This window comes from Ammospiza nelsoni, chromosome 6 (genome assembly GCF_027579445.1).
Source record: "Ammospiza nelsoni isolate bAmmNel1 chromosome 6, bAmmNel1.pri, whole genome shotgun sequence".
Taxonomy (NCBI): Eukaryota; Metazoa; Chordata; class Aves; order Passeriformes; family Passerellidae; genus Ammospiza; species Ammospiza nelsoni.
The window spans coordinates 24,507,369-24,517,764 of record NC_080638.1 but is presented as its reverse complement, the minus strand read 5'-3'; the positions used below and the strand labels follow the sequence as shown (position 1 = coordinate 24,517,764).

The window sequence follows — 10,396 nt, the reverse complement described above, 5'->3', positions numbered from 1 at the left end:
CAGCACAGGAGACTGAGAAGGCAAACAAAAGCACTCAGAGGTCAAACTCGGTATGCATAGGACTGGAGTTCTAGAAATTGCTGGAAGAACAGGGATTAAGATTTATTTACACAAGTCCTGTGCTCTAGTGAGGTGAATTATATCACCTTATGTTTGGAAGGTGTTGGGAAGAGCTGAATAACTTTGGGGCGTGGACATAGGATAAAAGGAATATAAAAAACATTCTGTCACCTGGACAAGCATGTGGACAACCACCACATGGATTTACAGAAACTGTGATCTTGCAGGTGATCAAACAGATTTTAAATCCGTGGATCCTGGTTCTGCATCTGATTTAAACAATATTGTGCAAATTGCTTCACTGCTCTGATTTTGTCCTACTTAGCTAAAAAACCTCTGGGTAAAGCACGCTTGGATACAACCTGCTATAGCAGCATCATGAACTTCATCAGCACATCCAGACACCTTAGCAATAATGATAATTGAATGTGTTCTGTAAAGATCACACTGATTAGTACATTAGAGAAAAATGGGAGAGACACTTAGCAGGATGCTAGGAGACAAAGGGAGGGAGGGAGGGACAGAAACATCCCTAGCTGAGCGTACAAAATAAGATAAGATTATCAGGTTGACACAGAGCATTTATGCTTTGCTCACTGAAACATTATCATCTTCACTTTATGCACAGAGACTCAAAGGAAACAAAACGCTATCAAGTGAGGCCAAAAGCAAACTTCCTACATGTGACTGTTCCCATGTTCTTGGCATCCTTCCTTCCTGCTAATAAGAGAAGGAAAGCATGAGGAAACTGAGTTCTGCATGGGAAACTCGTGTATGGCTTTGGGCACTGGAAGAATGAAGTTATGTACTGGAACTGGTGTCATACATGGGAGACCTCTGGAGGGAAGGCAGAAGCCAGGGAACACTGGGAACATGCTCAGCACTGCTTCTCCCCAAGGACTGGATTTTGTTATGAATGGACCGCTATTTTAGCAAATTGTATGCTTTACTTGTGGATGAGAGGACAGTGGTAAATACTGTTTTAGCTTAAGTACAGAAATATCTTTGACATGGTCTCCATGGTATCCTCATAGTCAAACTGATGACATTTTGTTTGAATAGGTAGACAATGAAGAGAAAAACAGAAGGAATGTCTGGGCTCAAAAAGTTGTGCCTGGTGACTGGTTGTCCCTAGGGATCAATATGGGGAACAATGTTTTTTGATATCAGGTGTTGTCCGTGTTAATAAAATGGACTTTGGGACAGAATGCACCTCAGCAAGTTTGTGGATGGTACCAAATTTCAGTGTTACAGGACAGGGTTATTATTCAAAGGCACATTGGCAAGCCAGAATAATGAATCCAGAGGAACTTACTGGAGTTTCAAGAAAGAAAAAGTCCAAGTCCTTCAGCTGATGCAAGATAATCCCATGCAAAACCAGCAGTTTAGGTATCTATATTTCAGTCAATGATCTCTGTCCTGACCACAGCCAGGTAATTATTTAACCCAGTCAGGCATTTCTTGACAGAGGACCAGCCTTCTTAGAGGGAGTATGGGAAAGGGAATATGAACTTATTCCTGCCATCAAATGACTGCTGAATTTGCCTTTTTGTTTTCAATATGTGGAACAGCAGTTAGGATCCAATCAGTCCACCTAAATTCAGTCAGCATGGGCCTAGCTGGAGATATGAGAAACATTTAAAAAAAAACCCATTTTCGCCTGTGGATTTCTTTCTTTCAGTAACATTTCTGAGAAAATAGCATGTTTCTCTAAACATTAATTCAGCCAGAAAGGACACTGAACTACAGCTGTTATCTCAGAATTGGCCACGTATATGTATTACACATTAGTATAATAAACAGTTGATGTAAGCCAGAATAGAACCAGGCCCTTAGATATTTATCTGAATTAACAGAATCACATTACTGTTTTGATAGCAGATGAATCAAAATGAATTTCATGTCTTATCACAAGCCTTTCCCCCTTCTCCCCCACTTCTCCAGAAGGCTGTGGGAGTCTAAGTATCCCACCCCTGTTTCCTACACAATTGCTACCTCACCTGTCTTACACCAGTTGTCTGGAAAAATATGGCTTTTTAAATCAGTAAAAGTTCAGCTGAGAAAGAAATTAAATTGTTTCAGTTTGACTTAGTAGGATCCCACCCCATGTGGACACAGGCATCCTGAATATAACAAATGCTTTAGAATTAAATTGCACACTTGGTTCCATATGATTGACTTCCCTGGGATTGTGCTGACAGAAATAAAAACCAGAACTCCTCAGATTTCAATTAAGTAGATAAGTTATTGTCTATGCCTCCCTTCCTGTTACTTTGAGGAAAAAAAAAGTTCATTATTAACTCATAAGATGGTCAGACTTGGAATTCTACAGTTGTCAGGTTCTGTAATATAATATGTCTTCTGAAAAGACATTGTCAGTATCAAATATAGACATTATGTGACTCAGAGGGCTGAGGGAGATCAGTGTACCAGGTATGAGCCCCCAGCTCAGGGTATTGTTTACAGCTGCATTTTGTTCCACACAATGCATTACAGAGGAGTGTGTGTGGAGGCCACTCACTCCCGGTGGCTGGCCACAGGAAACCACACCACAGGCATTTGCAAAGACATGTTGCTATGAATGTCTCAGGCTGCACATCACCAAAGCACTCTGTAGACCTATTTACTTCATTGCAGTGCATATTTAAATTTAAATGGCAGCTAAAAGCCCAGGGTACCGACCTAATCATCAGTATTTTTTCTATTGCTTCCCTCTTTCTGTATCTGCTGCTCTAAGGCAGGTCCTGTTTGATTTACTTGGACTTCTAAGGTGACCATCTAAAAAGAGAGGGAAAGGCTGTGGATGTTGTCTGCTTGGACTTCAGTAAAGCCTTTGACACCATTTCCCACAGGATTGTCCTGGAGAAACGGGCTGCTTCTGGCTTGGATGAGTGCACTGGTCACTGGGTACAAACCTCTTTGGATGGCCAGGCCCATAGAGAGGTGATGCCTGCAGTTACATCCATCTGGTAGCCAGTCACAGTTGTGTTCCCAGGGCTCAGTGGTGAGACCAGTCCTGTTTAATGCCTTCATCAACAACCTGGATAAAGGCATTGAGCGTACCCTTGGTTCACAAATCACACCAAGCTGTGTGGGAGTGTTGATCTGCCAGAGGAGAGGAAAGCTCTGCAGAGAGATCGGGGTAGGCTGGATCCACAGACTGAGGCCAAGTGTGTGCAGCTCAACAAGGCCCAGTGTCAGGTCCTGCCCTTGGGTCACAACAACCCCAAGCAGCGCTACAGGCTGGGGGAAGTGGGGCTGGAAGGCTGCCCAGCAGAGCAGGGCCTAGGAAGGTTGGCTGAGAGCAGCTGAACGTGAGCCAGCAGTGCCCAGGAAGGCCAATGGCATCCTGGCCTGGATCAGCAACAGTGTGGCCAGCAGGACCAGGGCAGCGATTGTCTCCCTGTACTTGGATTAGATTGGATAACAAGAAAAATGTCTTCCCAGATGAGTTATCGAGCATTGGAACAGGTTGCCCAGAAAAGTGGCTGAGTTTCCATCCCTAGAGGCATTTAGCAGGTGTGGCACTAAAGGACATGGTTTAATGGTGGATTTGGCAGGACTGGGTTGAACTTGGTAGTCTTAGAGGTCTTTTCCAACCTATGTAATAATAAACTATCTTGCTGTGTAATAGGTTTAGTTTTATCCCCAAAACCCTCAATAACAGTGAGAAGCACCAAAGAGCAGGGAAAGAGCACACTACCCTGAGACAGGTACAGAGCACACTCCTCAGAGAAAGGCACTTCTGCACTCTTCACAAATAATATAGCAAATAAAGAAGCAAAACAACCCCTACACTATGTCAAAAGTATACTGTATTGTTAAACCTAATACTTCATCCTTCACAGGAAAAGAAAATATTTTGGTTCCTGGTTTTTAATCTGCTATAGATCCAACAAAAATTTTGTAAATTTTCCATGCAAAGAAAATCCTATTTGTCTACACTCTCAGAAAGCATTAATTCCAAGATCTCAAAATATTGTTCTGAACGTGTTTTCACAGTATTTCAGTACATGAGAGGAACTATGACAACTGCTGACATAAAGCTTAATAGAATAATGGAAATACTCTATTACATTTAATCACTAAGGGCACCTGCTACTTAGTACTGATTGAAGCAACTTATCTTAATTTCTAGATCAAGTGTCTTCTGTTAGTGCCTTAATGAAACAGTGTGACATACAAGAAAAATTACTTTGCTTTGCATATTGCCATTTAAATGATTCACGGGGGGGAAATCAACCCAAACAAATATTTCAGTGCTTTCCCTGTTTTGTAAACATCTAATTTTCCATAAAAACCCTTTTACAACAGAAGTGTCTCTCGGGTAACTTCACTCTGTGCACAATATGAGCACATTCTTTGGAATGTCCTATTTCAGTGCTGTTCAAGCCACCTCATGTTGGCTTCAGCAGCCTCCCTCTAGTCCAAAGTAGGAATGCTCTCACTGCCATGCTGAACCAAGTTGAAAATCGCTGGTTTAGTTTAGTAGGGTCACATCTACATATAGTTAAGGCTTTAAAATTAAGGATCTAGCTTGTCAAAAGCAGGGGAATATCAGTAAGGATGTTTTTAAGTATTACTTCAAAAGCAGAGGCGAGATAACAGAGAGGAACCACGTGAGGGGGGATGCAGGCGTCAGCAGCAAGAAAGGAGAGTAAGGGGAAGTGGAGCAGTGCCAAAAAGGGAAGCAGGAGTTTGCAGGCACCTAATGCAGGTGCTGAATCACAGGGGAAGCCCTGTATGCACAGCCCAGCTCACCAGGAGTGCCCCGAAGGTGTAGGAGATAAACAATTCTCAAAATTGGTGTACATATTACACAGCTTTTCCGTTTCTCTCTTCCTGAGCTGCTTCTCTCCCTTCCAAGACAATTCCTACAAGGGACAGCAGTTGCATTTTGCCCTCAGCTGCTTTGATTTTGGTCCCATTTCCTACTCTGGTGTGTCCCCTGAGGGCCAGTACTACCCTGCTCTTCCCAACCCCACCCTAATTTGTGCCCTTTCCTCTCAAGGCTTAATTTCCTTGACTTTGATCCTTTAATTGGCTATTTCCCGCTCTCAGCCATTAGCCTGCTTCCCTGTGTGCTGGCCAGCATCCCATTATTAATCTACATTTTGAGAAAAGGGTAAATCATAGCACTGAAATGGCACCCAGGAGCACACAACTGTGCTGTAAGGGGGCTGAGTAAGCCAGACATCCAGGAACACACAACCCGCAATGAGGAGCATTTGCAGTCACTGTTACCTGAGACTTTCTAATGGGCACCAATCTTCATCTTCCTTGTCTTAGTCCAGTAGTTTTGCAAGTTCTTGTGGCACCCAAGACTGTGCCATCCACTGCAAAACACAATGGTGAGAACTCTTACAAGAAAGATTTTGTGGATAAAGATTGTAGCCACTGGCAGTGTCACAAAACAAAACAACTCAAACACTTCAGTGTACTGTAGGATAAGGGGCTAGGACCAAAATGAAACCCTTATAAACTAATCACAGATGTGCAACAGCTAGTAAGGAAACCATTTTCTAATATGTGGGAATCATTGGCATTTCTTGTATTTTAGAGAGGGAGATGCATAGGACTTGGAAGAAACTTCCTGAAATGCTGTAAATCCACCTTCAAGTTCCTTGTCTGCCTTCCAGGTAAATGTCAGACAGTGCTGGTGCCTTTCTCACTTTTCTAATATGAGCTGCCATTTAAATCAAACCCAGCATATTTGTAAAGTATCTCCCTAGAAAAACCCAATATGTAAAAAATAACCAGTCACTCCTCAAAACAATTATTTGGACTTGGAAAAATTTCCTTCATGATTCTGATATCTTCAACTCATGAAGATGGGTGAGGAGAGAATAAAATGAGAGAACACCATAGTTTCTAAGGCAGCAGCAGGGAAATAAAAAGGTAAGCTGAGATGAATGGGAGAAGGGAAAGGGAAAAAGAAGGAAGGAAGGACCAACCATGGGATGCAGAGCAGTGTGGAGAGCTCATTCTCTTCCTTTGACAGACCAGCAGCTAGATTTTTTTCCTGAGAAGGATCAGCCCGCCTCACAGCTGCTTAGAACATGAGCAGGGGGATGGGAGGGGAAGCAGAAAAAATAGCAGTTCATTGCCAAGCAGAAATTGCACTGTAAACAGGCTCATGGGAATGTGCAAGATGGGATTTGCAGGCACAGCCATGCAAGGTGAAGAAAGAAGTCATTTTCTGAAAGGTAGGAAAGGCCACTGAAGACAGTTCAGGTGTTCAGTGTGATCTTCTTTCTTCTGAGTTAATACACACAATTTGGAAAAGAAAAAGAAAATTGCAGTAAAAGAAAATGGCAATAAAAGTTATTATTTTTATAGGAACAGCTGCCCTGTTGGTGCTTGCCCTCACAGCTTTGGGTCTCCCTGACCTTCAGTTTCATGTTGTCCCTTCAGTGCACTTGGGCAGTGACCCAAGACCAAACCCACAACACACCTGCCACCAGAAAACTCTTTCCTAAGACACTCCAATCATTGCCACAAATCTTCTGGACAGTAGATTTCACAGGTCTGCTGACTGTGTGTATTTCTGTTTGGGACCATGTAAAAGCACAGACTGTTCATCATTCAAGGTTTTGCTTTGCTGTCATGATATCACTGTCTGGGACTGCTATTTTTGGTGATGGCCAGAAACAGCAATAACATACTTTCCCTCATGTTTTGATTATACAGGAAGAACTTAGATGATAACATTGACTGAAGTTCAGAAAGAGAACTAGTCAAGTTACTTTAGAATAAATTTCTAAGTAAAAACTTAGAGATTGGGTTTTCAAAAGTGTATAAAAAATAAATACTTGTTGGAAATTTGATAACTACAAATATTTCTAAAAAGCAGGTAAAACCCTCAACGTCCTTTTTTTCTCTTTTTAGTAAGAAAAAATGAAAGTGAGAATAAGAGAAAAAACAGACAAACTTTAAAAAGTGAATATTCCTGTTTAACTTTGAAATTGAATTCTAATCTAAAAACAAAACTATTTTAATATTTTAGACAAATGTATGAACGTTTTGTTTATGAAAACACATCTTAGAGGGAAAGAAGCGTGAACAAAACTTTCAAAAAGAACTTTGTAGACGAGGTATGAATTTTCAGATAGTGTCACTATTTCCTATTTTCAAATTAAAAGTCCAGCAGCAGAGATGAAACAAATTTTCCCCAGAGAAACATGTAACACTGAAGTGCACAAGGTGAGAATTGTTTAGAGTCACAGAGATGGACACCAGCTTTCTGATAGTGTTCTAAGACAACTGGTGGGCATTCTGTAAAAAGGGCTTTAAGTTGTGTTTATCTGAACTGACAGCAGTTGGAAGTGCATTTCATCCTTATCTATCAACTCCAAAGCTGATTTGACTGGATAGAAGGCCATTTTCATGCAGGGCTGCTTCCCAAGTTGTAATCAGAAAAGCAAATGCAGACTTCACGTGGCCTGAACCACATGCAGACATTTGCAACAGTGCAAACTGCATACAGAATGCTTTTCTATCCAGAATGGCAGCACTTTACATTTTCTTGCACACTTTCAGAAGAAAGGAGCGCACAGGGTGAGGACAACAAAGAATTTAACAGAGAGAGTGTCTGCGACAGGGGGAGTGCAATTATTATGAGTTACAACACTGTCAGGATTAACATGTCTTTTTAACAAAACGTGCAAAGGAATCTCAAGCCATTAAACTGTCTAGCTCCTAGCTATTATATTTGATCCATAAACAGTACCTTCAACAGTACAGTGCCCTCTAGCACTGTAATAAAGTATCAACCATTAGTTAATACTTACCCTCCAAATTGCTACTTAGAAGCCTCTACAAGTCCTCCCATTCAAAAACCTATCAAAAAAGAACAGTTGATTCTGAAAGGACTGCAGCCCCATTTAGAATCTGTGTTTGACTGTCTTCAAACTGTTAACTCTTCCACAGCCCCAGGGGAAGCAATACTATCACTCATATTTTACTGGTTTCTAAATTAATGTTGTGATTAATCTTCCCCTGGAGTTTTCAACAGCTCCTTATGACAACGCAGGTTACTCTCTGAAACAGGAATGGCAGTAATTGAGAAGTGGGAGCAGAGTTTAAGAAACCATGTTTTTGAAATGTGGCTAGGACCAGATAAGAAAAGAAGTGGAGCCATTGACACCATATTATAGAATTTGCCATTTCTGACAGTAGCAGCTGGATGTGTAGAATCATAACAAACTACACTCACATTTGAGTCAGGATGAGCTGAGCTACCTCCTCACCTTCCTATGTCCAAATGCAGCTAAACTGTATGAACTAGGCTTGTTGTCATCTTATTGCAGAGCTCCCATACCGTCTCAGCAATTTCTCATGTGCAGCTCCTCACAGCACTAACAACTTCTCCTTCTTCTCCTTCCTCACAGCACAGCCAACAAACTCCAACTCTCCCCTCACCCAGCTAACCCACTCTTTTGTAGCACTCATCTTCTTATTGGACACAGCTGTGGCCTATTAAGGGCAGGCCTGTTCCTAATCTTTGGTGATTGGTACAGCTGCAACTCCTCAGGTGTGAGACTGCCTTCTGCACTATATTTTCTTGCATTCCATCCCTCCCCATAGGCTCTCCTGAGCATTGGTCAAAAGACCTAACATATAGGAGCAGGATCAATCTCAGCTGCTTTGATCCCAGACCCTTAGACTCGAAGATGACGAAGCTTGGTGTGATTTTCTTGCAGAAAGGGACCAGAATATGGCATGGAAAAATAATTTTAACAATCATAGAATCATAGAGTGTTAAGAGGTTGGAATGGACCCCAAGGATCCTCTAGTCACACTCACCCTGCCATGGGCAGGAACATCCCAGGTTGTGGATAAGACTCAAGGCCTTATCTATAGAAATTCTCTTGAGGCATGTAGAATAATGGACAACAGGTGGATAATTCTGCTCTTAAATGCTCCCAATGGCTAAGAAGGAGATTATCAGAAAACAAATTATAGCTTTGATTTTGGTCCCATTTCAGTCATTGGACAAAGCTCAGTGGGTGCCAGCTTTTCAAGAGGAGCTAGGGAAAAGCAAGGAAATACCCAAGGCCTTTGATACCTAGTCCTGTGTTGCAAGGCCACAGCAAGCAGGCACCAGGCAGGGAACATCCATGTCCACACTCTGCTGACTTCTGCTGCTGCCTGGGGGAAGAGCTGAGGGTCTGTAGCAGTGTGGATACAGTAAAACCAGTGGGTTTGGGGAACTGGGAGGCAGCTCAAGTGCCTGATTTCATACTATGTATGAAAATACTATGTATCTGTTTGCAGTCTTAAACAAACGCAATACTCACTACATAATAAACTTTCTTCTTCAGTGATGCACTTCTAACTGTTTCTTGAGTTGCTGGTCCTGCCACATCTTTATGGAACTTCAAGCTTCTCCCAGGTTCATGTTCTTAGTATTTAGAACTTCCTTGTAGATACAGGCATGGACCTTACAATTGCAGTCACACAGAACCACTCACCCAGATTCTGCTGCGTGGAAGGGGGGCCACAGAGACTGAAGAAGTTCAGTGCCTTTCCTCAGGTACTTATTTTGGCAAGATTCATTAGGCTGTGCCTTTGAGCTCCCATCAGTACTTTCCCCCCGTCCTGTTTTGACTGTAGAAGACATCCCTAGTGACCAATGAGGAATGGATGAGATAGCACAGAGAAAAAGGAGATATTTTCCCACCTTTTATTCCAAATATCAATGATATGGATGTCATGCACAGCAGATTATATCTATGCCTAAAAGCAGCAAGCCACTTGAGGGAAATTGCACTAATTAAGTATACAGGCTGATTGTTGTCTCACTTAGTTCCTGTCAGTTCTGCCATCAAAGAGGACACAAAGAAGAGATTGTGGAGGCTTCGAGAAGTGTGGATGAGTTTTTCCCACAGTTTAGGATACTTGCATGTGGGAAAGTCAGGAATCAGATCATTTGCTGTATTCCTCCTTCCTTACCTGCTTCATCAGTCAGGGCCTGTTACTCCAAGCAAAGTCCATTCAGTCAGTATGGTGGGAACTGTCAAGAGAATCTCTGAGCAGCAGGAGTCAGTCATCCCCAGGTAGGAAGCTACCCCATTTGCTGATTGGAAAAGGACACACAGATTGCCCCAGTGGTGCTGGCACTGGAATCTGGGGGATTAGGTGGAATACAGAATATGACAAGGGCTTTGGAAGCAAAAAAGGGAATCACAGCCAGAAAATCCCTCCTCACATGGTCTCCTTCTATCTCCTCCAGTGGCCTGTAAGATGCTTTTGTTTCACTCTCTGTTTTCAGTCTCTTTGGTCAGAAAAACAGAAGCAGCTGAAAACTACTTTTCTAAAGGCTGTGGTAAGTTTG

General features: G+C 42.2%; 1 long non-coding RNA gene across 1 annotated transcript; it reads right to left on the bottom strand.

The window, feature by feature from the left end:
• Window positions 1-4,721: 4,721 nt before the first annotated feature.
• LOC132074136 (uncharacterized) lies at window positions 4,722-8,464 on the bottom strand. The gene is made up of 3 exons (XR_009418590.1): window positions 8,381-8,464; window positions 5,305-5,396; window positions 4,722-4,934 (listed from the first exon to the last, which is right to left on the bottom strand). It is a non-coding gene; the product is annotated as an uncharacterized LOC132074136 (long non-coding RNA).
• Between the last annotated feature and the right edge of the window lie 1,932 nt (window positions 8,465-10,396).